At 50.4% G+C, this 25,014-nt stretch overlaps 1 protein-coding gene across 1 annotated transcript in view; it reads left to right on the top strand.

The window, feature by feature from the left end:
- Window positions 1-23,714: 23,714 nt before the first annotated feature.
- SYNE2 (spectrin repeat containing nuclear envelope protein 2) overlaps window positions 23,715-25,014 on the top strand; it is a 197,690-nt gene continuing 196,390 nt past the window's right edge. Inside the window, exon 1 of the mRNA XM_074149900.1 lies at window positions 23,715-24,246. The gene's annotated coding sequence lies outside the window, so the exon portion shown is untranslated. The remainder of the gene's footprint in view (window positions 24,247-25,014) is intronic.

The following is a 25,014-nucleotide window of genomic DNA, read 5'->3' as shown; positions in this document are numbered from 1 at the left end:
AAAAGACAGAGTTAAGCTTGACAGTGAGATGCCTTCCTTCTGCTCCTTTAACCCCTCAGTTTTAAGGCTGGAACAAGAAAGTTTGATCCTTGGCACCATCCTTGGTGCTTAAAACAGTGAAAAATAACACGGCTGGTCTCAGCACCGGGTACCAGCTCTCCCCTAGAAATTTGGGGTCACGTAACATTTACAGATCATTGGGACAGACTATCAAAAAACGTCCGTTGTTGGTGCCTTTCCAACCGCTAGCAACAGTGGTAGTGATTCCTCCTTGGAAAAATCCCTCCCAAGTGCTCATTACCTGCTGGCCTGCAGGGATGCCATCCAGAGGGACCTGGACAGGCTTGAGAGGTGGGCTCGTGCAAATCGCATGAAGTTCAACCAGGCCAAGTGCAAGGTCCTGTACCTGGGATGTGGCAATCCCAGGCACAAATACAGGTTGGGTGGAGAATGGCTGGAGTGCAGCCCTGAGGAGAAGGACTTGGGGGTGTTGGTGGATGAGAAGCTCAACACGAGCCGGCAATGTGCACTGGCAGCCCAGAAAGCCAACCGGATCCTGGACTGCATCAAGAGAAGTGTGGCCAGCAGGTCGAGGGAGGTGATTCTACCCCTCTGCTCCACTCTGGTGAGACCCCACCTGGAGTGCTGTGTCCAGCTTTGGAGTCCTCAACACAGGAAGGACATGGACCTGTTGGAACGGGTCCAGTGGAGGGCCATGAAGATGCTCAGAGGGATGGAGCACCTCTCCTGTGAAGACAGGCTGAGAGAGCTGGGGTCATTCAGCCTGGAGAAGAGAAGGCTCCGGGGAGACCTCATAGCAGCCTTCCAGTACCTGAAGGGAGCCTACAGGAGAGCTGGAGAGGGACTCTTTGTCAGGAAGTGTAGTGACAGGACAAGGGGTAATGGTTTGAAATTGGAAGAGGGGAGATTTCGATTAGATATTAGGAGGAAATTCTTTACTGTGAGGGTGGTGAGGCACTGGAACAGGTTGCCCAGGGAAGTTGTGGATGCCCCATCCCTGGAGGTGTTCAAGGCCAGGCTGGATGGGGCTTTGAGCAACCTGCTCTAGTGGAGGTGTCCCTGCCCATGGCAGGGGGGTTGGAACTAGATGATCTTTAAGGTCCCTTCCAACTCTAACCATTCTATGACTCTATGATTAGTTGCCGTTTCCCCCTTAGTGTGAATAATGCACTTCCCCACTAGATGTCCTCGTTGCTTCTGCAAATCACATGGGTTTTGATTAAAAGCGTTTTAATGAACGGTCCTTCATTTAGACAGGCCTTCACCGGGCTGGTGGAAGACACCCCTCCCAGGCAGGACCTGGACAAAACTCTTTCCATAGGAGGTTTGCACCAAAGTGCTTTTGTCTCCATTAGGAGGACTTGCCGTGCTGATACCTCTCCCCAGGAGCCCACCTTTTACCCGCTCTCTGAAAAAACCCTAAAATCATTGGAGTTGTTTAATTGTATTTACTCTTTTGGAAAAAAAAAAAAAAAAGGCTATTTATATGGGTGGGTGTGGTGTGTAGTTGTAGGTGTTTGTTTTGTGGTTTTTTTTTTTTTGGTTTTTGGTTTGGTTTTGGTGTTTGTTGTTTTTGGGGTTGTGGGTTTGTTGGGTTTTTTTGGGTTGGTTTTTTTTTTTTTTTGGTTGGACTCGATGATCTCAAAGGTTCCTTCCAACCAAGAAGATTCTGTGATTCTGTGATAATTAAATATGACCCACAGCAGCCACAGTTTCACACGGCTGTAGTCACTCTTGTAGCAGTGTGGGTCCCCTGACACAGGGTGCTCTGGTCTGAGGCTCCAGCAGCCAGCGCTGGCGTGAGGCAAGGTCCTGGCTTCAACATGAGCCTGCTCTGCCAGAGCAGAAAGAGTAGTTCTTGTGTTCAGTTTACTCAGTTACCTGGTTAAGGATAGCTCAAGAAACTAATTGACAATTGAAAAAGCAGGAAACTTGTTTTCTTCCTCTTACCTAAGAAAGAAAGGCAGCTTAAGATGGGAGCTAACATTTCTGAAATCTTGAAAACCAGAAAAAAAAAAAAAAAGATGATGAGAGGCCTGGAGCATCTCTCTTCTGAGGAGAGGCTGAGGGACTTGGGTCATTTTAGTCTGGAGAAGAGAAGGCTGAGGGGGGATCTGATCAAAGCTTATAAATACTTAAAGGGAGGGTGTCAAGAGGATGGGGCCGGTCTTTTTTCAGTGGTGCCCAGGGACAGGACAAGAGGAAATGGGCACAAACTTGAATGTAAGAAGTTCCACCTAAACATGAGGAGGAACTTCTTTCCTGTGAGGGTGGCAGAGCCCTGGAAGAGGCTGCCCAGGGAGGTGGTGGAGTCTCCTTCTCTGGAGACATTCAAACCCCGCCTGGACACGTTGCTGTGCGACCTGCTCTGGGTGGACCTGCTTTGGCAGGGGGGTTGGACTAGATGATGTCCAGAGGTCCCTTCCAACCCCATGTGATTCTGTGATTCTGATTTAATAAATCAGGTTTGGTTTTTTTTTTGAAAGTGTAACTGCTGTGTCTTTTCCTGTATGTATTCAGGACAGTTAAGATATTTTATACAGTAAAAATAAATTTTAAAGCACCTGTTCACTCATTTTTAATTGCAATCCAACTTCCATTGAGTCTGACCTAAGTGAAAAATAACTTTGTTAAAAAAAAAGCATCATTCACCATTTCTAATAGTTTTATTAAAAATATAATTAGGAATTTGAATAAATGCTTGTAAGGTATGGACTTACTTCAGTAAGTACAAGCTACAAGTACCCTCCTGGTTAGTCACATCTGATTAATTCTAGTGGTCGCTGGAATCAATCTTTTTTTAAAAATGGAAATAATTATGGAGCCCTAATGTATAAAGAAAATAAAAATACCAGATAGATTTTTTTAAACCAAGATTTCCCAATTGTTGAACTTTATCATTGCTAAAATTCATCTTTTCAATCCATCCCTGGAATATACAGTTAATTGCCTCTTCTAAATATAATGCACAGTAGGCAATTACCCTTTTGCAGCTACATCTCCAGATTCAGCTTTTTCATTAAATTATAATTATAATTATAATGGATCTTCGAAGTTGTCATGAAAATGAAAGATAAGTAGCACTGAAAATGAAGGTTTAATGGCATGAACTAAACATCAGCGATGAGCAACTTCTCTCTCCATTTCAGTTCTGGCCTCTTACCCCATTCCCATTTCACTTTTGGACTTGCTTGGAGTGAATAAGGAGCAGGGAGCCAAATTACGCAGTGAACTTTGTTATTAAAACAGTATGGGGTAATACTTTGAACTTGAGAGAGATTTACATTTTGTTTTATCCACGGTGGCAGTGGAATAACAGCATCTCTGTGTCACACAGGGCTTTCTCGGGGGCCCATCTGGCACTCGCAGATGAGTCATTTCATTGCTCCAACAAGAGCGTGCTCTCCCACATCCAGCTTACCTTTGCTTGCACGAGCAAGAGTTGAGTTTTGTCCTAAAAGATGTGTTCTTTTATAGAAATACAGCTTGCTCACGCATGTCTGCCTGCAGCTTGTTTCGTATTGCCTGGAGAGACCTTGACCTTGCTTTTTGTTCCGGGTCAGTGAAACATCTGGAGCCCAGCGCTGCATCTTGCTACAGAAGCGTAAGCCGCCATACGGCAGGACAGTTCATTGCACATCTGCTTGTGAGCATCGGTTTCTGCCACTAACCGGCACTACCTTCTAAAATACATGTTGCTTTTTTAAAAGTACCTTCTACCTTCTTAAAGTACATCATTGCTGTGGTCTGACTCTGCTGCAAGGTCGTGCTCAAGGCTCAGGTTATCAAACCACCGGCAAATCCAGTTCCCCTGATCCCTTGCTTTGGTGCTCACCGGCACGGTGACTCAGGGTACTCAACCAGCCCAGCCAGAAGCTATTTTTATTTTGCAACGAGCTGTTCATTGCTTCAGCTTCCCAAAGGGCGAGATTGCTGTGTGGTCAGTGGTGCCATTGCCAGCGCCGCAGTCCTGCCCAGCCACAAGTGCAATGGAGAGGGGAACGGGGACCCAACCATGTGTGTTGGGGGCTCTGGGCAGGTAAATGGGCTCAGCCACATCACAAAACCACACGCTTGAGATGACTCCCTTTGCATTGCATTTAGTGATGGCATGACCATAGGGTCAATTTGTTAAGTAAGCTGATCTGATTGATCAGAAGCATCACAGAAAGTACCTCCACGAAAGAGTAGAATAGAATATAGTATTTCAGTTGGAAGGGACTTACTGTGATCACCTAGTCCAACTGCTTGATGACTTCAGGGTTGACTAAAAGTTAAAGCATGTTATTAAGGGCATTGTCCAAATGCCTCTTAAACACAGGTTTGGGGCATCATCCACCTCTCTAGGAAGCCTGTTCCAGTGTTTGACCGCTGTCTCTGTAAAGAAATGGTTCCTAGTAGTTTCCTGTTGGATCTGCTAGTTGAGCTGGCTCACACTGCGGGCCTCTCATCACTGAATCTGATGTAGGACGGAAAGAGAGGGCACAGCTGGGGTGGCTCAGGATGGGATTACCCTACTGTGACTGCCCCACTTAGATAAACTTAAACAAAACACTGGCTCATGCTCACCCATGTGGGCATTGCTGCCAGAAGCCGCAGTCTTTGCCTTGCTCACTTGCTCCCTTGCTTGCTTGCCCCCCTGCTCTCTGATCCATCAACCATAGACTCCCGTGCTGTCTCCAGCCAGTGAACCGAAAACCAACTACACGCCTTTTTCCCGACTGTTATGCAGCTGCATAACATTTAAGCTGAGATTTATGGCTCCCACAAGTGCCAGTCCTGATGTGGAGGAGATGTGAGGACCATCCAGCAAGAGGTGCTGGGGAAGGGCAGAAATGCCTTTTGGAGCAGTAGTGAGGTCTTGCGTCAGACATCCTCCATGTGAGCCCTGGCCCTGCCAGGACTTCATTGCTCTTCATGCCCACATTTCCCCCCTTTTTGGCCTGCCCTTTCTCATTCTTTGTGAGCTTCTGCTCTGCCAGAGACTCCTCTGTTTCGATCTTCCTCCGGCTGCTCCCTGGGACATTTTTGCTACCTGCTTACCAAACCCTGAGGAGGCTCAAGCATCAGTTCGAGCAACTGAAGCTTGAACCGGTCCAACCTCCACCTGCCTCCCAGCAGGAACGAGTTCCTGCGCAGGCACCCATAACAACTCCATTACAGCTGAAACCTCCAGGGCTCTGCACAGGCTCCTCTTACCCTTTTTCTGCCGGTGGCAGCGATATGGGCCTTTGCCACAGCAGAGTCCTGGATTTTACGCACTACAGACCCTAATAATGACAACTCCTGGAAGAACTGCAGTCATCACAAAATTTCTGCTGTGCCTGCTCTGTGTGCTCCTTTGACCTTGATTTTTCCAATGCAAGCATTGATACGTGATAATTTATTGCACTGGCCTATGTATCAGTAGATATTCTCCAGAAATTAAAATGTGGAGAAAATATTTACTTTATTTCTGCAGAGTAAGGGCCAGGGATTCTTTGTGTGGTGGCTGGGAGGTGTCCAGCAGCTTCCTCTGGTGCCCAAAGCTGGAGGGGGCAGCTCGACTCCTTGATGCACACTGAGACCTGGTCTTGGTGTTATGTATGTCTTGGTATGTGTGTAAGAGATCTGGGACTTGCTGCAGGACAAGCCCACGTCAGGAGCAATTTAGGAGTGACGGTGAGAGGAGTAACCCTGACTGGCAGAGGGGACAAAGGCTTCTCGCCGCCCTTTGAGGCTGACGAAGCCCAAAGCTGGCTTCTGGAAGTGTGATCAGCTGCCTCTGATCCTGGCCCCTCTCTGGGGCTGGCAGCCGGCGCGGTGGGCAAGCTCACCCTGACAGATCGGCACCGTGGGGTGCAGCCTCCCCGGGGTTGGGGTTGGTAGGTCGCAAGGCCGTGGAGAGGAGTGGGGAGAACACGGGTCGTGGGTCCCATCTGTGGGACCCTGGTGGGGCTGGGGTGGAATGACAGCAGCGCTGCACCGACCCCGCTGATTTAACCCCAGCTTTGTGCTGGTACGGGCTCTTTGTGTTGTTTTCCTTCCCTTTCTTTGAGATGTGAGGATGACTGCTTGTCATGGTTTCAGCCAAATTTACCAAAACCAGAGTGACAGATGGCCTGACCTCCCCTCAGCCCCCCCAAAAAGAGAGGAGAGGGAGAGATAAGGAGATTTAGAAGTTTAGAATGAACTAAACTACTTTAATGAAGAATTAATATTAAAATAATAAAAAAAAAAAGGAATAGATATATACAAAACTGTGTCAAGCTCCCAGGATGACAGTCACGTCACCGGCAGGCACTGAGGAAGCCCCAGACTGGACTCAGCAGGGGATGGGAACTGGGTTCCAGCTCTGGAGTCAGGAACACACGGATCAGGATCAAAGGCAGATGAACAGATGGAGTCCTCCTCACACGTCGGCCATTGAAGAAAGAGAGTTGACCCTTTGATCCCTCAGCTTTTACACGGAGCATGGGGCAGATGGGATGGAACACCCTGTTGGTCAGTTTGGGGTCACCTCTCCTGTCCCCTCCTCCCCACAGATGTGACCCCTCTACGCTTTTCCGCTTCCGACCCTCTAACGGGGCAAATAAGGAAATTGGCTGACCTTGGTTGTTACAGCAATAAGTATAAGCAGGAGCCTCTCTGCCCACCATCCCTTGGCATGGAGCACAAACATCGGTCTTATCGCTCTGGGAACGAGCAGTTTGCTCCACAACACGCCCTTAATTTCAGAGAGTTGGAAGAGGCCTGGCTAAGATGTAAAATTACAGAACAGAAAGTTGGTTCGGTTTTACTTCAAACCGGGACGCTGCTGACTGCTGACAGCTCGGGCTAAACGCAAAATAAGACTTTTGGTTTTTTTCCCCCACAAACTGCAAGCAAGGCGTTGCTCTGCGGTCAGCCCCGGGCAGTGGATGAGCAAGCAAACCTGTGACCAGTACGAACACCTGGCTGGTGGCCGCCTGCCCACGCCGGGATGGTGGTACACATGCTTCCGCGAAGCAAAAGGTCCCCCCAGTACCCAGCGATGGGGCATAGACAGCCAAAAATAGCCGAGCCTGTCACAAGGAGGGTGACACCACAGGGGATCCGGGGCCATGCTTCACGGGACAGTCTGTCACCCAGTCAGAAAAGACACCGGCATCTTATTTAGCACGCATTTCCCTTGGTTTCGGGAAAACTATTTACAAATAAATACCGAATCATTTACTCAGGAGAATAGGACTTGGCTAAAAACCTGCCGTGCTGCTGCAGAAATGTTTGGCAGCTCAGGATCCTCCCGGTGGGTTTAAGGGAGAAGACTTGGCCCCTTAACACTGCTTTTAAAATAGAGCGGTGTGTAAATGAAAGAGCAATTTAAGGACTCCAGGCAATGCAGGACAGCGAACGTTTCTCAAAACGGGAGCGCTCCACACACAGATTATAGCAGATGACAGTTTGCTAAATATATCTGCAATGGCAAAACAAACAGCATTAAATACCCAAACAAGAGGTCACTGCAGCCTGTCTTCCCTGCGCCACTTCTCTTTCTGATCTGCAAGGGATTTTCACCGGGAGGACTGAAAGATGAAGCGGAGAAGGTGGAATGTATGCGAGCGTCTGCCAGGGAGATGGATATCCATTTTGGCAATCCATTTTGCCTTTGAGGGTCAGTGTAATATCTCATTGTAGTCCCTGCCTATCCCCTGAGACCAAAAAAGTGACATCTACACAGAAAATCTTACACTAAAGACAATGGCAACTTTACCAGGTAAGGACTGAATGAGACTTTCGAGCTAGAGACCAGGATAACTTGCAAAATAATAAAGGTAATGAAAAGTTAATTGCATCTCTTGCCCCGAAGCACATTTTAAACATTGTCTGCTTCTCAGCCTTGTGCATAAATACACATAATTCTGCATCTTTAATTGAAATATGTATTCAGCGTGGTTGTTTTTCTGCTGACAGCTTGGTGGAGTTACACTGTTAATAACCGTAACAACTATTTAGTAGCATTTACATTGCAATCCTGCAAAGAGATCTGAGCCATGCTCTGAGATTACAGAAGCCCAGAACCAAAATGTATTCCCAGCCCAAGAGCTGAAATCCAATCATAAATTTTATAGTAAAAAACCCCTCTTTCTAGCCTTTTGTATGGAAATGTCAGCCTAAGGGGAGTCAGGAACCCACATCCAACAGAATTTTTTACAAACCGTCAGTCTCGTTCCCTCAGTCCTTCTTGCAAATCTCAGCCAACTGAGTCATTGGTGAAGAAATAATCATTTTAGTGGGATTCCTAAATAGCCCCCTGCACAGGTCTCATCCCAAGTGAGAGCAGTCCGCAGAGCAGGGCACTATCCAGGCGGGCTCGTGTTTGCCTGAGCTTTAATCCCCTTGCAGACAAATCCTGAACTTGAATGCATGGAAAATTGCTGTTGCTAATCTTATTTTGCAGGAAAAAAATGAATGTACTTCAACCAGCATCTGGCAAGATACAGGCTTTTAGCTTCTGACTTAGAAGAAACCGTCTCTGCGTATACGCTTTGCTGGCTGGTAAAGTTTCTGGAATTGCATTTTTTCCTTTAAAATTTTGAGGATGCAGTAGCAGCCTGAATTCCCTTTTTTTCTATGTTAGGTACGATAGCACAGTGGCAGCAGGGCAGTAGACATTTCATAGGCTGTAAAACCAGAATGGGCTTAATCCTCTTCTCACACTAGATTTACATTTGTGTGACTGTTGCTATAAGTTGGCAGTAAAGATGTTGACGGAGCTGAGGGCTGGCTGGCACTGGTTTTTAAAGGTGGTGATTGGGATTACACAGAATCTTCTCGGTTGGAAGGGACCTTTGAGATCATGGAGTCCAACCAACAAAAAAACCAAAACAAAACAAAACAAAAAAACAACAAACAAACAAACAAAACAACAACAACAACAACAAAAAACCAAAAAAACAAACCACAAAAAAAACCAGAACACCAAAACCAAACCAAAACAAACACCCACAACCACACCCCACACCCACCCACAAACAGACACAAACCAACAATCTCGGGCACTAGAGCATGCCCTGAAGTGCCACGTCTACACATTTCTTAAATACCTCCAGGGATGGCGACTCCACCACCTCCCTGGGCAGGCTGTTCCAGAGCCTGACCACCCTCTCAGGAAAGTCATTCTGCCTAATATCTAATCTAAACCTCCCCTGCCCCAACTTCAGACCATTTCCTCTGGTCGTGTCATTATTCCCTTGGGAGAAGAGGCCAACACCCACCTCTCTACACCCTCCTTTCAGGGAGTTGTAGAGGGTAATGAGGTCTCCCCTCAGCCTCCTCTTCTCCAAACTAAACATGCCCAGTTCCCTCAGCCTCTCCTCGTATGACTTGTTCTCCAGACCCCTCACCAGCTTGGTGGCTCTCCTCTGGACACGCTCCAGCAGCTCAATGTCCTTCCTGTAGTGAGGGGCCCAGAACTGGACACAGCACTCGAGGTGAGGCCTCACCAGTGCCCAGTACAGAGGCACCATCGCTTCCCTATTCCTCCCAGCCACGCTGTTCCTGATACAGGCCAGGATGCCGTTGGACTTCTTGTCACCTGGGCACGCTGCTGGCTCATGTTCAGCCGGCTGTCCACCAACACCGCCAGGTCCTTTTCTGCTGGGCAGCTTTCCAGCCACTCTTCCCCAAGTCTGTAGCACTGCATGGGGTTGTTGTGACTGAAATGCAGGACCCGGCACTTGGCCTTATTGAACCTCAAGCCATTGGCCTTGGCCCATTGATCCAACCTGTCCAGGTCCCTCTGTAGAGCCTTCCGACCCTCAAGCAGATCAACACTCCCACCTAGTTTGGTGTCATCTGCAAACTTACTGAGGGTGGACTCAATCCCCTTATCCAGATCATCAGTAAAGATATTAAACAAGACTGGCCCCAAAACTGAGCCCTGAGGGACACCACTGGTGACTGGCCGCCAACTGGATTTCACCCCATTAATTACAACTCTCTGGGCACAGCCATCCAGCCAGTTTTTTACCCAGTGAAGAGATTACTAAACCCTGCTTCCAAAGGAGCCTTAGCCCCTCTTCCTCCCCTTGAGAGCTTCGCTGTTCTCCATTGAATTGTGGTTGAAAAACGGGCTGTAGCCACTCAAGACGTGTAGCTGTTGCAGTGGGAGCAGAGGCAAATCAAGCTGCTGCCACCCGAGAGCTGCCCAAGGGTGCCGTTCCCCAGAGACGGAGGGGCGAGAAGGGTGCCCGCTATGGTATAAGCGGGAGGCGAGCACTGAGGTTGTTTCTGCACTCCTCAGCCTGGGTGCATCCTAGAACTGTCAAGGCCTGCAACTTTTCCCAGAGGTGGCAAGGAAGGGAAAGGCTGTCAAGAAATTAAACCAGTCGCTGCTCATGAAATTACTCCATGTCTTGCCTGAGCCTCAGAGGAAGGGCCTCAGAGGTGAGAGGAAGCCATCAAACAAAAAATGCACAAGCCCTTAGGTGCTTTCTGCTGCTCAGTTTTGCTTTAGAAGCACCTGGAGCTTGCAGGTGGCCCGTTGGAGCTATTTCACAAAGAAGCTGCTTGCCCAGATGCTGTCATTTTCTCCTACGTCCTGCAGGTTCCTGAATCCAGACCTCGCATTTGACCACCACGCTGTTGTTTCTCCAGCTTCTGCTACGGTCAGCTATATACAGTGGCGTTTGGCAGGTTTCTCTCACCCAACTTCCCAAAAATAGAGCCAAAACTTAGATGCCAAACTACTGGTGGGATGCAGCATGTTGGGGAGGCACCAGCCAGGCTTGGATCGTGAGGGTAAAGCTGAAAGAACTGGTGTGGTCTCAGTTGCAGGCTCATTATGGTGCTCTTACAAATACACTGCAGTACAGGTGCTGCAGCAGTGACAGTCCTAAGGATAGAAGAGGTAATATTTTTTATTAGACTGACTAACGTCGGTAAGAAAAGTGGATAAACTTTTGGGTTTAAGATAAGGGTTAGGGCTCCTGCAGTTACTGATAAGACCAAGTCAAGGTCTTACGGACCTTTAGGAGTCTATGAGTACTGACTGCCTACTTGTAGACTCCTAAAGGTCCATAAGACCTTGACCCCATCTAATCAGGAGTCTAATAGACTCCTAAAACACAGTTTCCTAAGCCCATCAGGATAGCAAGGTGTTGAGTGGGATCCAAAAAGGCACTTAAGTACCCAAAGCAGAACTTAGACAGGTCTCAATAAAAACCTCTACTCAGCTGGTGGTGTGGGCCGGGGGTGCTCAGCTTTGACTTTTAATTTTCAAGGTGGAACCTGAAGTTACATCTCTTTCCATAACAAACCCACCTCGCCTGCAACCAAGGAGCTGGTTCACTTTGGGAGGTGGGAAAATGTAGACTGGAAACCTTTATTCATGCACGGCGCCTGTATTAGAAATGGAGCAAAATGAGCCCTGCTCAGTTCAGATCACAGGTGCTTGTCCTCAGGACACTCACTGAGGCTGTGCCTCTGTATGAGCGGGGTCCAGCGCCTCTACTCCGAAAAATTCGGAATTTCACACTGTTATGGTTTGAGAGAACCCATAACAATCTATTGTTGTTAGACAATTATTCTATCACCCGATGACCCCTCCCCACCCGGAAAGGGGAATCGGGGAACACAAAGAAACACGAGGGTTGAAATATAAATAGATATAATAGGCTAAGACTAAATAATTAACAATAATACTAAAGAACCAGTATTAACCCCAATACAGATATAAGATATACAGGAAGCTGTGCACTCCCAGCAGGGACAGCAAATGTGGGACACTGGGAGCGCAATGGCTTCAGGAGGAAGGGAAGGCCTCAGGGCTCCGGCACCGGGGCAAGGAGTTGTCTGGACCGCCGCCATCAAGGGAGAGAGAGCTACGCAGCAAACTTTTCTAATTTATATTGGATGTGACGTTCATGGTATGAAATACTCCTGTTGGCCAGCCTGGGTCAAATGCCCAGGCCTTGCTCCTCCTTGTCCCTGCCCCTGGCAAGGCTCAAAAACACTAACCTTGAATCCCACAGAGCCCGGCTGGCTATAAAGTAAATATTTTCACAAATTCAGGCACTAGAGTCTTCTAAAAGTGCAATTTTCCCCAGCATTAGAAGAAAAGTTAGTCCTGTGTCTCTCAACCCAGGACACACACCAAACTGCGGTTCAGCGTTGGTTACCTTAAGACAGCTACCTCCTTGAAAGACCTCACTCATGCGGTGCCGAATAGGAAGATGTAAGTGCATGGTGCGGGCTCCTGTACGGTTCAGGCACTGATTTGGAAGTGTGGAAGCTTTCAGTTTGTCCTGTCTTTAGCCAGGAACCATAGTCCACAGGCAAAATCGGGGAAACGGGAGCTGAAGAAAAGGTGAAGATACTTACTTTGAGAAGTGTAGATATACTAATAATGAACCTATTCCAAGAGACTTCCTACAGATTTGCTGCAACTTCAGTGTTATTAACCTATTTTTCTCTTTCGGAGCTGCGCTTCTCTGTCCTTAAATTAGCTTGTGACCTAACAAAGCGTTTAAACGTGTACAACTTCAACCATCGAAGTGTTTCCACTGACTTCAGCAGGAACAGGCAGTCGTTAAAGGTGGCAGTCGTGCCTAAGTGGGCTGCTGGACTGCCGTCTTACGTGCTGGGGACAGTGTCATACGTAAGGCTTAGATTAAATGGGAGGGGGAAAAGGGAGCATTTCTAACACGATTACAGTCAGCTTTCCTTTTATGTCTTGCAGAGGAAAATAGTATGCAAATGCTGCACGTGCCTGCATGGATTCAACCTTTCTTTCCTCTTTTTTGATCTCCCTGATTCTGACAAACAGGTTGCCCGTGATTGCTGAAGAGAAACACTCCCTGAGGCGCTGGGCCACAGGCATTTTCTGAGGGGCGTTGTGGATTTAGGCAGACCCCCTCTTTGCCTGCTTCTGGCTACGCTTTCCCACTCCAACGCTTTTCCCTCCGGTTGCACCTTGGTGGAGACGAGGTGAATCGTGCCTGGGAACTGAGCCAGGGCCAAAATAACTGAGGTGGGGAGGGTACTCCTTTTTTTAAAGCAGTCTCCTGGTCCGTTTCATGACACAACTGCACAAAGAGCTGCACCAGCACAACGTAACCCAGACACTCCATCAAAGCGCTGCCACCAAAAAACGATGTCTGCCAAACCACGGTCTTATTTCCTCGGCGTTGCTGCGCCAGCAGGGTGGAAGGCAGGAAAGTCCAAAGGTGAGTTTCTACTCTCACCCCTCCCTCCGCTTTCCCAATCCTCTCTCCTGCGAGGGATGGGGTGAGCAGACAGCAGCTGGGCACAGCGGCTGAGGTTTCTGGCACGGTGCCGGTCCCTCGTTCTCTTGCTGTATTGTCCTGTTCCCAGCTCCAGCCTGTGCTGTGCGTTCCCGCCTCTGTTCTGGATCCATACCCCTTTGTGTGTCCGCACCGCAATCAAAGCCCGGGAGCAATCCAGCTGAAAAGAAAGTATTTTTCTTCTGGGCTAATTTTCATCTGGCTTCCAGCTCCAGAGCACGCACCGTGCCATCGGGGCTCAGGGGGTTGCACGCAGGGGAAACGGGAGGGTCACCGGGCCAAAGGTTTGTTCTGGCAGACTACAGAGCAAACATGACTTGGAGTATCCAAACAAACTTAGTTTACACAGCCATCGCTATCCTTCAGAGTTAACACTTTATCCAGTGGACTTGGGGCATTTGATCTCCCTCCAATGTTGGAATCTAGTCCTGCAAATTCTGCATTATAGAGGGGATGTCCTACCATGAAGCTCATGCCGTTCATCCATGTGGGACCTCTGAGTGTGAGATACCTGGATGCCTTTCACAGGAGTGTGGTGTTCAGGGTGGTGTGGGAAGGCTGGGGCAAGACACATTGCTGAACCGATCCCATGTTCTTTCAGGAGGCACGCAAGAATTGTGAGGGCTTCTCATCCTCACCGCAGTTCCCTTCACCATCGCCGGCTGCAGCCTGCAGTGCTGCTCTGCAGTCTTTTCCCCAGTGCCCTGTGCATCCGTCCAGGCAGCTCATTTTGGACCCTCGCGGGCAGTAAGTGAGAGCCCTGCTCACACAGCTTCCAGCTGTTCACCTTCCACAAAGGAATGATCCATGGGATCCAAAGGGATGATCCATGGCAGCTCCTTGCCAGCCTCACTGGCAGCACCCGTATACCTGTCACAGCGTTAATCTGAGCACAGGGCTTTAGCAGTTCCCAGCTGGAAGGCTGTGTACAAAAAGAGAGACGAAAGCTTATTTTCAGAGCGTCAGGCTGTACTGAGTAATCAACAGCCAGAAGATCTGGATATAAAGCAGGTATATATGACTTAATTCTACCTTTGTGTCCCACACCTGTTTTTATGGTATTACTATTTAATTGCTTGCATTGTGCCTGTCCAATAATACCATTTAACATTAATAATACTTAGCGCCGTATCTTCAAAGTGCTTTCCAAGCTAATTATGAAACGCGTAATTTAAGTGAAAACAAGCACCTTAGGCTGGGACCTGTGCTTGTGTTTGACAAAGCCTGGCAGGTGCCTGCAGAGCTGCGTACGCTGGGGTGAGGAGCTGTGGGATTCCCAGCGGGGTTAGGGCAGCGAGAAGAGCACGCAGCAGTAATGCAGGGTGGTGTTCTCTCCCAGGCACAAAAAGCCAAGGCTCCGTGAGACTTTTTCTGCTGAATTTGATGGCACGTGAAAGAGCGATCAAGGAGGGGGGGGGTGGGTTGAAATAATTCTTCAAGTAATAGAGCTTGGCTTTGATATTGCGTCTTCTCTGCTTCCTTAAATGCTAAGACTAAAATCTGGCAGTCAAAAGTAGTAAATCGGTCGGAAATGCTTGTTTCACTTTGAGGATATGCGATGCAGTAGCCGTGGCACAGAAGTTAGGAAACTACAGCACAGCCTGACCCCAGCCTTTTGCCTTCAGCTGTGTCTGTGGAGTACCAGAGACAACTGTGTCAATACGCAAACACTAATTAATCCTCAGTAAAACAAGTAAAAAAGTACAGGAAGAGCACTCACAGGTCGACGTGTCGCAAGGACAGCGTGCATCGGAGTAGGTGTGTTTGCCAAGGTAGGGCAGTCAAGTTGTAACCAGCTTTGACTGATGCTTCCTCAAGACATAGCCTTCTTGGGCTCCAGCTCGAGCACAAAAAAAACGTGCAGGGTTCACTTTTGCCTGGAAAAGAAAAAAAAATCCTTACAGAAAATCAGGGCTCCAAATCTGGCAGAGTTTTTTGTGGGTACGAAGAGAAGCTTGAATAAGTAGGTACCTTTGGCTTTGTAGCCTTCAAATTCAGGACCTCGCTTGCTTCCACTTTTTAAAGCTGGTTGCTGTTTCCTCAGCAGAGATTGCAGAGAAACCCGATGTATCACTGCCAGGAAGAGGCGTTTGGAAAGTTACATTTTTTCTTTGGCTGGCTGGCCGACCTCTGGGTGTGTAAAGTAAATCTCGACCTCAGTATCACAGAATCACAGAATCTTCTTGGCTGGAAGGGACCTTTGAGATCATCAAGTCCAACCACAAAATATTTATATCCTCTCACTTTGTGAAGTCTACAACCAAAAGCTATCCAGTATCAAACGGAACAAATCTAATAAACTCCTTCCTCCCTCCCCTTCAAAAACCCTCCTTTGAATTTCTAAACAACACCCACTTTGCTCCATGTTCACGTAACTGGCCCCCATTTCCCCTTTCAGAGATTTAGCTGGACAAGGCCAGGTGATGCTGCCCCTAAAGCTGAGGGAAGTCTGAATCTGGAAGAGAGGAGAAGGCAGCTCGTGCCTGGGATCTGTGCGTGAGGCAAAGGGAGCTGAGTTTGGGGAGGGCTACGGAGGCTGTGCAGGAACTGGAGAGGTTGCCAATTTTTGCCCACTTACATTTATCTCCAGGGCTGCTCCAGCAGCCCTGAGGAGAAGGACTTGGGAGTGCTTGTGGATGAGAAGCTCAACATGAGCCGGCAATGTGCACTGGCAGCCCAGAAAGCCAACTGCATCCTGGGCTGCATCAAGAGAAGTGTGGCCAGCAGGTCAAGGGAGGTGATTCTACCCCTCTACTCTGCGCTTGTGAGACCCGACCTGGAATACTGTGTCCAGCTTTGGAGTCCTCAACACAGGAAGGACATGGACCTGTTGGAACAGGTCCAGCGGAGGGCCATGAAGATGCTCAGAGGGATGGAGCACCTCTCCTGTGAAGACAGGCTGAGAGAGCTGGGGTTGTTCAGCCTGGAGAAGAGAAGGCTCCGGGGAGACCTCATAGCAGCCTTCCAGTACCTGAAGGGAGCCTACAGGAGAGCCGGAGAGGGACTCTTTGTCAGGGATTGTAGCAATAGGATGAGGGGTAATGGTTTTAAATTGGAAGAGGGGAGATTTAGATTAGATACCAGAAAGAAATTCTTTACTGTGAGGGTGGTGAGGCACTGGAACAGGTTGCCCAGGGAAGCTGTGGATGCCCCATCCCTGGAAGTGTTGAAGGCCAGGCTGGATGGGGCTTTGAGCAACCTGCTCTAGTGGAGGTGTCCCTGCCCGTGGCGGGGGGGTTGGAACTGGATGATCTTTAAGGTCCCTTCCAACCCGAACCATTCTGTGATTCTATGATTTCTGATCTTCCAGATTTGATTTGAGGGTGCTGCAGATTTGTGACGACACGGAAGTATTTTATTTCTTTTTATCGCCTGGGACCTCAAATCTCTCCAGCCCAGAAAACGGTTCTTATCGCTGGACGAGCTTTCTTCCTAACTTCCAGCCCAACCCTTCACCCCAAAGCACGGGGACACCCGCAGCGCTGCTGGCCTTCCCCGCCTGCTCCCGGGGGCTGGAACGAGCAGCATTGTCCCGCTTAGCGCTGGGAGGGAAAGCACCGGGAGAGCCCAAGCAGGAAAGCGAAGCCTGGGGATGGCAGGAGCCGGGTGGGAGGGAGCTGGGGACCGTCCCCTCGCTCCGGCCGGGTGATCCCACCAAACCGGGGGGGGTTCCGCCAGGGGACCGCCGGCCCCGGGTGGGAGGCTGCAAAGCGACGGCAAACGCCCTGCCCGGGACAAACACCGCACGCGTGGGCGGCAGGGCACGGAGGCCCCTCCCGGCGGCCGGCGGGGGGAGGCGGAGCGGCGGCCGGGCCGGGCTGCGGGGGCCGCGACCGCGCCGCCTTCCCGCCCGGGAACGGCCGGGGCGGGGAGCGGCCGGTCCCTCCCTCCTCCTCCTCCTCCTCCTCCTCCTTCCGCCCGCCCTCGCCGCCGCCGCCGATGCCGGGAGTGCGCCCGCGGTGAGTCTGCCCCGCCGGGAGCCGCCCGCGGGAAGTTGCGGGGCGGCCCGGCCCGGGCTGCCCCCTCTGTGCGGGGAAACGGCGGCTCTACCGGAGCCGGCCCCTGCCCGCCGGTACCGCCGCCACCGCCCCGCCCGGCCCCGCTCCCCCTCCGCGGTACCTGCCGCTCTTTGTTCCCCGCCGCCGCCGCCGCCTTTGTTCCCTCGGTGCCGGCTTCACCTTCGGCGGGACGCGGCTGCACGGAGTTGGGGGGGGGGCGCGGAGAAACCCCGCTGCCGGAGCGGGTTCCCCCCCCCCCCCCCCGCCCTTCTCCCAGCCGTTTTGCCGGGGAAAGGGGGAAAAACACAAGTGCGGGGTCAGCGGCGGGAGTTCACCCGGCGGGGCTGGGGGGGGGGGGGCGCGGCGGGAGCCGGGTGCTGCGGGACCTCCCGCCGCCGGGCGCTGCCCTCCCCGCAGCGATGTCCGGGCGGGAGAGTTTGGTTTGAGGGGAGAAGGGAGCACCCAGGGAGAAGGGTGCGGGGACGGGACGGGACGGGACGTGCAGGTAAACGGCGCTTCCCCGCAACTCCGCTCCTTGGGCGGGTGCCTTGGGTTTGTCACCCCTGAAGGCGTTATCTCTCGGGCTGCGGGTTTTGGAAGCCGGTACTTAAACTCAGGCGAAGTTCTCGGGGAAAAGGAGTAACTACTCTTCTGCCAGGGCTTGCAGGCGGCACGGGCTTTTTTCCCCCGGGCGCTGCGTTGGCGGTGCCGGGTGGATGGTGGATGCCGCTGCCCCGGGTGAAACGTTGCCCGCCGAGGGATCGTGCTTTTCCTTCTTCCCGCTGTACCTGGGCTCCTTTTCTCTTCCCCTCCCATCTTCAGCCTCCTGTTTCCCCTCGGAGCAGTTACTCTGGATGGGTGTTACTGAAGCCCGTTGGATGTGGCTCGTGGGGGGGCCTGTAACTTGGTGCTGGCTTCGTGTCAGGTGCAGGTCACACCTGGATTTTGAGGGGAAGCTTTCACCCTAGTCCTCTCCCTGTCCCCCCTCCCCAAAACGGGGTCGTTTTTCTTTCTTCTCTTTTTAACCGCCAGGTGCTGGAGGAATTGGGAGGTAGAGCAGGTGCGTGCTCCTTGGGTTATTCAAAACGTACGGAGAAAAAACTTTGAGCGAGTTTGTTTGAGGGTTTCTCACAACCTTTGTGGGGTCGGTGACTGTCTTCCTGACTGTGTTCCTCACAGAGAAGCCTCTGCTTCCCTCGTTCAGAGGACCTTGCGTCCCGTCCCTCCTCTCCCCGCTCTGGCCGTCGTTCTCTCTTCTTTCCTCCCGCGTGGTTTTCGGGACGATCTCCCGTCACGGAGCAGGCAGACAAAGGTGTGAGTGCCACGTGCAGGGTCTTGGCTAGTTATTGCTGCTGTTGGCCGAGCTAACAAAACTGTAGCTTGGCGGGCACGGCTGTTTATACTTCTTGAAACGCAATACCTGTGGAAGGAACACGCATGGCCCCTGGTGCCCGGTTAGCTGAGTCACCGCCTTCCGCCACTTCTGGGGTGACTTTATAGCTCCGAGGAGGAGAACGGTGGCAGCTGTTAACGCTGCCCGCAATAACAGTATCCTCCACCCCACAGGCGCACACGCGGCCACCTCGCGCTGAAATCAGGGCAGCCTAAATAATTGATTTCTAAGGCAGCAAAAGGCCTGTTATAGCGGGAGGGGACAGGGTGACGTGCGGTGGCAGGGGAGAGGAGGGCCTGGCTCCTGGCAGCAAGGGCGATGGGGATGAGTTGGGGCAGAGAGAGATGGGCAGTGGCACACGGGGGTTTGGAGGGGTGATGAAAGATCAGCGGTGACCGTCGTGGACGTATCGCCCTGGACTGATGTGTACCGTCGCGATGTTTGGGGACCCCCCCTTGTGCAAGACACTGCACAAACATGTGTTCAGAAGCGTATACACGGTGTTTGTTCTTCCCCCCCTCCATAATGAAGGGTAATGAATGATAATTGCCTTTTTACTCTAGTTATCTCTAAAAGCATATATCAAAGTTCCTTTTATTTAAACACTTCTTTACAAACAACCTCAGGAAACTGTATTTTAAGTGCCGTTAATCCACTGTGTTAAGAATTGAGCGTGACGGTTTAAGAGGGGCAAAGGAACTTTTTTTCCTCCAGTAAAATCTGATCAAAAGCTCATTAAAATAAACGAGAACTTCGTCAGCATCAGTAGCACTGGGCCAGTCCCGTAGTGTGCTGGCTGTTTCTTCTTTATTTGTCAGGCGGAGATTTTAAGCATAGACACAATGAAGTAATTCAAGAAGGGGCATGCGTTACTGGCTAATGATCTAATGGGTTGAAAATGCTTTATCTCCCTAGTTGTTAATTTTAAATTTTATGGTACAAGGGAAAGTAACAAAAGCAAAAAAATTGGTACTATTCATTCCTTTGCCGTTTTTAACCGTGCATTTTATGTTATTTCTTCTGGTAGGTTTTTTTCTGGGCAAAGTTGCTTCTTGTTTCAGGAGAAAAATGCCTTGTTTCGGGGGGGAAAAATGGGTCACAGTTTAGCCCTTTTACTGCGTTCATTGTAAGTGTTGTAAAATGCCTTTACCAGTAATTAATTCTATAAACAGTGAATTTAGCTCTGCTCGGTTTCCTCGCCGTTTGAACATACTAATGAATTAAAAAATCCCAAAGAGGGCATGAAGAAGCGCAGCTTGGAGGATCAGGTATAAAGAGCTTCATTCATTTCGGTTTATCTGTAGTGCAGGGATATGCCCTTACTCCGTGAATCATCTCCTGACATCTGTTAGCAGCGCCGTTTTCTTAAGCAACTGTGGCTCCATTTTCCATCTGGACTCTCAATGGCCGGGTTTGTATGGAGAGACGCAAAGAGACCATCCAAACTCTTCCTAGCACAGAGATGTGCCTTTCAGCCCATTTACCCCATTTCTTTTCTTCCCTAGGGCACAATAAGTTCTGGTTATGGAAGTTTACCAGCTGAGATGCATTTTCTATGTATGTGCAGAGAGATGCTTATCTGTCGCTTACCACAACTGAGGTGTTTCCCCATCATCATCTGGCAGTGTGGGAGATCACTTCTCAGGTTGCAATGGGTTGTGCCATTTCTCACATGGAAGGAACGAGCCCTGTGTGCCACCACACCTGCCCTAGCTTTCCCGCGGTTTATTTTGAACTGTCACGGGGCTTTTAGATGTGGGAGAGGACGTGGTTTCGGAGGAACGCTGGAAACGTAGGCAGTGGTGGCAAGGAGCTACTCCTAGCGACGTGCCTGTTTGAACAAGTAGTTGGATTAGGCAGCGGGATTATACATGTGGAGTGTGGAGCACCGTATGAGTAACGCTTTGGGACTGGATCCATAAGCTGTGATTAAAGGGAAGGTGACATTTCATACGCCTCTCGCCTAATCTTTCTTTGCCGGAGTTTCATTCCTCGGTGGAGGACTCCTGTAACGGAGACAGAGGTAGCCACATAGCTGCTGGGAGATGAGGCTGATCTGATTTTTGACGGGTGTGCTCTGTGGAGGGTATCAAGACTGGGATCAGGGGTCTGGGAGAGATTTTTTTACTTCAGCTGATGCAGCTGAATTGGTCTGGAGTGTAAATATATGTCTGGGAGTACAAGCGGTATGTCCGTGCAGAGGGACAGGCTATTTCACCCCACTCCCTCCCGTGCTGACGTGCAGCTCCCCGGGAGGAGCAGGAGATTATACTTACTGGACTATGAATCAAAAAAATATAGCCTCTGTTACCCTGTAGGATTTGACTGCCTGCATTTCCTGGGCTGACTTGTGTCCTGTGGAGCATGAAGGATGTCAGCAGCAAGTAGTCACTGTGAAGGTTGAACATATTTTGGCTTCAGACGGACAAGACAAGAGGAAACAGGACAAGAGGAAATGTCCTGACTTGACAGGACAAGAGGAAATGGGCACAAACTTGAATGTAAGAAGTTCCACCTAAACATGAGGAGGAACTTCTTTCCTGTGAGGGTGGCAGAGCCCTGGAAGGGGCTGCCCAGGGAGGGGGTGGAGTCTCCTTCTCTGGAGACATTCCAAACCCACCTGGACACGTTCCTGTGCAACCTGCTCTGGGTGGACCTGCTCTTGCAGGTGGTTGGACTAGATGATCTCCAGAGGTCCCTTCCAACCCCATGTGATTTTGTGATTCAGATAATGTTGAGAGGGGAAAGACCCCCAATGTCTGGAGCACCTTGTCTGGGAGGGGATTGCAGAGTGGAGATGGGGAGGCTAAACAGTGTCTCTGAATACCAGCCAGCTTCCTGTGACCTTCATGGGTCACACACAAGTCCCAGCGTTGGTGAGGATATGAAGAAGACAGCCTCTATAGATCACCTACATCGGTGTTCACAGCAGGAGATGGAGCAAGCTGCTTCTGGGGAGATGCTAAAGGACCAGGACAGGGAGAGAAGAGGGAGTGGGGAAAACCCGTTTAGCTCAGCTGAGCACACGGGAAGGGAGCAGAGAGCTGCGCTGGGGAAAGGGGCTGGTGAACAGGCTGTTACCTCCTCCCAGGAGGGGAAATGAGGCAGAGCTTTGACTCTGGGCTTAACTTTGGTCTCTGGTCTCTCGTAGGGAAGCGTGTTTGCTTTCTAACCTCCCTGCAGCCTGCTGATAACTGCCTTCACAATGCAGCCACGCAGATTAGCTCGAGAGGTTTTTTAAGGAGTTGCTGACCCTGATGCAAGCAGTACTGTTTGTGGCCAGGGATGGGGAAGAAGGGGAAAGAATGGTATTAGTTATTTGAGCTTTAAGACTCAGGCTGCAAGTTCTATCAAAGGAAATGACAATTAAGATGGAAAACAAAGCACTTGTAGTTACTTTTATGGAAGTATGGGGAGGAGGCAGAAATGTGGGTTCTACAGGAAAAGGTTTCGCTTTGCTGAATCTTTTGGCCTGTTGGTTGCCAGAAGAAAGACAAGAAGTTTGTGAATGATGGAGTGAACGGGCAAGGTAGGGGAATGAATGTGCTGCTGAGGATGCCTTGTTGGTCTGTGGCAAACAGCCTGTGTCCAGCTGGCCATGGAGTGGTTGCAAAGACACTTCAGAAATGGATTACCGAGACTTCTGTTTCGTGTTGGATTGCGTTTTTTTTTGTTGTTGTTAATAACCACCTAAATGATGCAGGGAAAGAAACGAAAGCTGCCCCCCACAAGCAGTGTGTCCTGCTCCTTGGAGGCTCTTGTGTAGTGAGCAATGTGGAGCTTTGGGAGTAGGCATATATGAGGAGAGCTTCAAGTTCAGTAACTTACTGAAGCTCTTCTAACCTGCTGGAGGGTAGAAAGGCTTTGCAGAGGGATCTGGACAGGCTGGATCAATGAGCTGAGGGCTCATTGGAGGCTTGGGGCAGAGTGGCTGGAGCTGCCTGGCGGAAAAGGACCTGGGGGTGTTGGTCGACTGTGGGCTGAACATGAGCCAGCAGTGTGCCCGGGTGGCCAAGAAGGCCACCAGCATCCTGGCCTGGATCAGGAACAGCATGGTGAGTAGGACTCGGGAGGTGATTGTCCTCCTGTACTGGGCACTGATGAGGCCCCACCTCGAGTGCTGTGTCCCGTTTTGGGCCCCTCACCACAAAAAAGACCTTGAGGTGCTGGAGCGTGTCCAGAGAAGGGCAATGGAGCTGGTGAGGGGTCTGGAGAACAAGTCTTATGAGGAGAGGCTGAGGGAGCTGGGGGTGTTCAGCCTGGAGAAGAGGAGGCTGAGGGGAGACCTTCTCGCTCTCTACAACTCCCTGAAAGGGGGGTGTAGCCACAGGGGGGTCGGTCTCTTCTCCCAAGGAACAGGCGATGGGACAAGAGGAAATGGCCTCAAGTTGCCCCAGGGGAGGTTCAGGTTGGATATTAGGAAAAATTTTTGCACGGAAAGGATTATTGCACATTGGACTAGGCTGCCCAGGGAAGTGGCTGAGTTGCCATCCCTGGAGGTGTTCAAAAGATGGGTTGACATGGTGCTTAGTGACACAGTTTAGTGATGTGGTTTTTTTTTTTTTTTGTATGGTTTTCTTTTGGTTTGTGGTTTTTTTTTTATCAGAGTTAGGTTGATGGTTGGACTGGATGATCTTAAAGGTCCCTTCCAACCTAGGCAATTCTATGATTCTAGCAAGACCAAGTCCTCTCAGTGAAGGTGGCTGCATACTGTCTAGTCACAAGAAGTTTATGCAGGAGGGAAGCACGCAGCACTTGCCCACTGTGTCTCTGGTGGCAACACTCTTTCTCACTGAAGTGTGAAATGAGGAGGGTACTTCTTTGGCTTGCTTCCTTCCCCCCAACTTTAAAGGGTGAGATTCATCTTGCCAAACTGCAACGTAACTATCTGCGTGAGAGACAGTTGTCCGGACTCCTTTCATAGTCGCTAAAGAGGAGGAAATACTTTTGGGCCATGATTCATCCTCACTGAATTGGACTTCTAAAAATACATTGGACAAACTGCCCTAGAAGTGCCCGTTTCTCTCCGTTGTTTCCGCAGAGTTCAAACAATGAACGCGCGTGGAGGCATCTCCCTTGTAGCTGGTTAGCGTCAGGAGACCTGAATCTCAGCCAAAGTGTCCCACATCTCAGCAGAGATTCTAGGAGGGCTCCTGGTGGCCTCTTTTCGGCCAGACTCGGCGTCCGTGTAGGTTGCACGCTGGAAGGCAGCGTGCCTGGAGGGCTTTACCCAAGATTAGAGAGCAGATAGCAATGTCCAGTTGAAAGCCTTCCTCCTCCTCCTCCTCCTCCTCCTTCTCTGGTCAGTCACTGGATTCAGAAAGGCTTCAGCCTGGACCCACAGCGCCAGCCAATCTTCTGCTATAAATAAGAACCCGAGGGGATTTGCAGAGTGGCTTTTTCAAGGTCGCACATCAGGTTAGTGGCAGAGGTGGAAGCAATGAGGACGACTGCAGGCTCTCAGCGGTGTGTTCCTTCCCCTGGCTGTGCTCCTCATAGCTGCCCTGCGATCTGCTGCTCTCCTGGGGCCGAGACCGCCTGCCTGGCGCTCGGGGGTGGACGGCACCCGGTAGGTACTCATTTCCTTTTTGTGAAAGCTTTTTTGCAAAATGATACAGGCTGTTACTCATTCTCCTTTCCCTGCCCTTTCTCTTCCGAAAATCTGCACTTCAGGCACATGGTTGAATTACGGTGTTTGCACTGGGCTGGTGTGGGTGATTGTACGTGCCCTCTCAATCTGAGGGTACAGCAGAGGGCTACAAAGGTGATGAGGGGCCTGGAGCATCTCTCTTAAGAGGAAAGACTGAGGGACTTGGGGCTTTTCAGCCTAGAGAAGGCTGAGGGGGGATCTGATCAATGCTTATAAATACTTCAAGGGAGGGTGTCAAGAGGACGGGGCTGGTCTTTTTTCAGTGGTGCCCAGGGACAGGACAAGAGGAAATGGGCACAAACTTGAATGTAAGAAGTTCCACCTAAATATGAGGAGGAACTTCTTTCCTGTGAGGGTGGCAGAGCCCTGGAAGAGGCTGCCCAGGGAGGTGGTGGAGTCTCCTTCTCTGGAGACATTCAAACCCACCTGGACACGTTTCTGTGCAACCTGCTCTGGGTGGACCTGCTTTGGCAGGGGGAGGTTGGACAATGATGATCTCCAGAGGTCCCTTCCAACCCCATATCATTCTGTGACTCTGTGAATCTGCAGCAAATGGCTAAACCTTGAAGGAGGGGATGTGCTTCTCTTCAGGCTGGCAGTGGCCTCCGGCAGCGTGTGTGATTGTGCAGGGTGTTCAGGTGTTGTGGGGAAGGTCGTTAAGCTGACAGAGGTAAAACCTGCAGCGCA

This window comes from Numenius arquata, chromosome 6 (assembly GCF_964106895.1).
Source record: "Numenius arquata chromosome 6, bNumArq3.hap1.1, whole genome shotgun sequence".
NCBI classification, from domain to species: Eukaryota; Metazoa; Chordata; class Aves; order Charadriiformes; family Scolopacidae; genus Numenius; species Numenius arquata.
The sequence above is the reverse complement of the archived record's forward strand: the minus strand, read 5'-3'. Positions and strand labels throughout refer to the sequence as shown.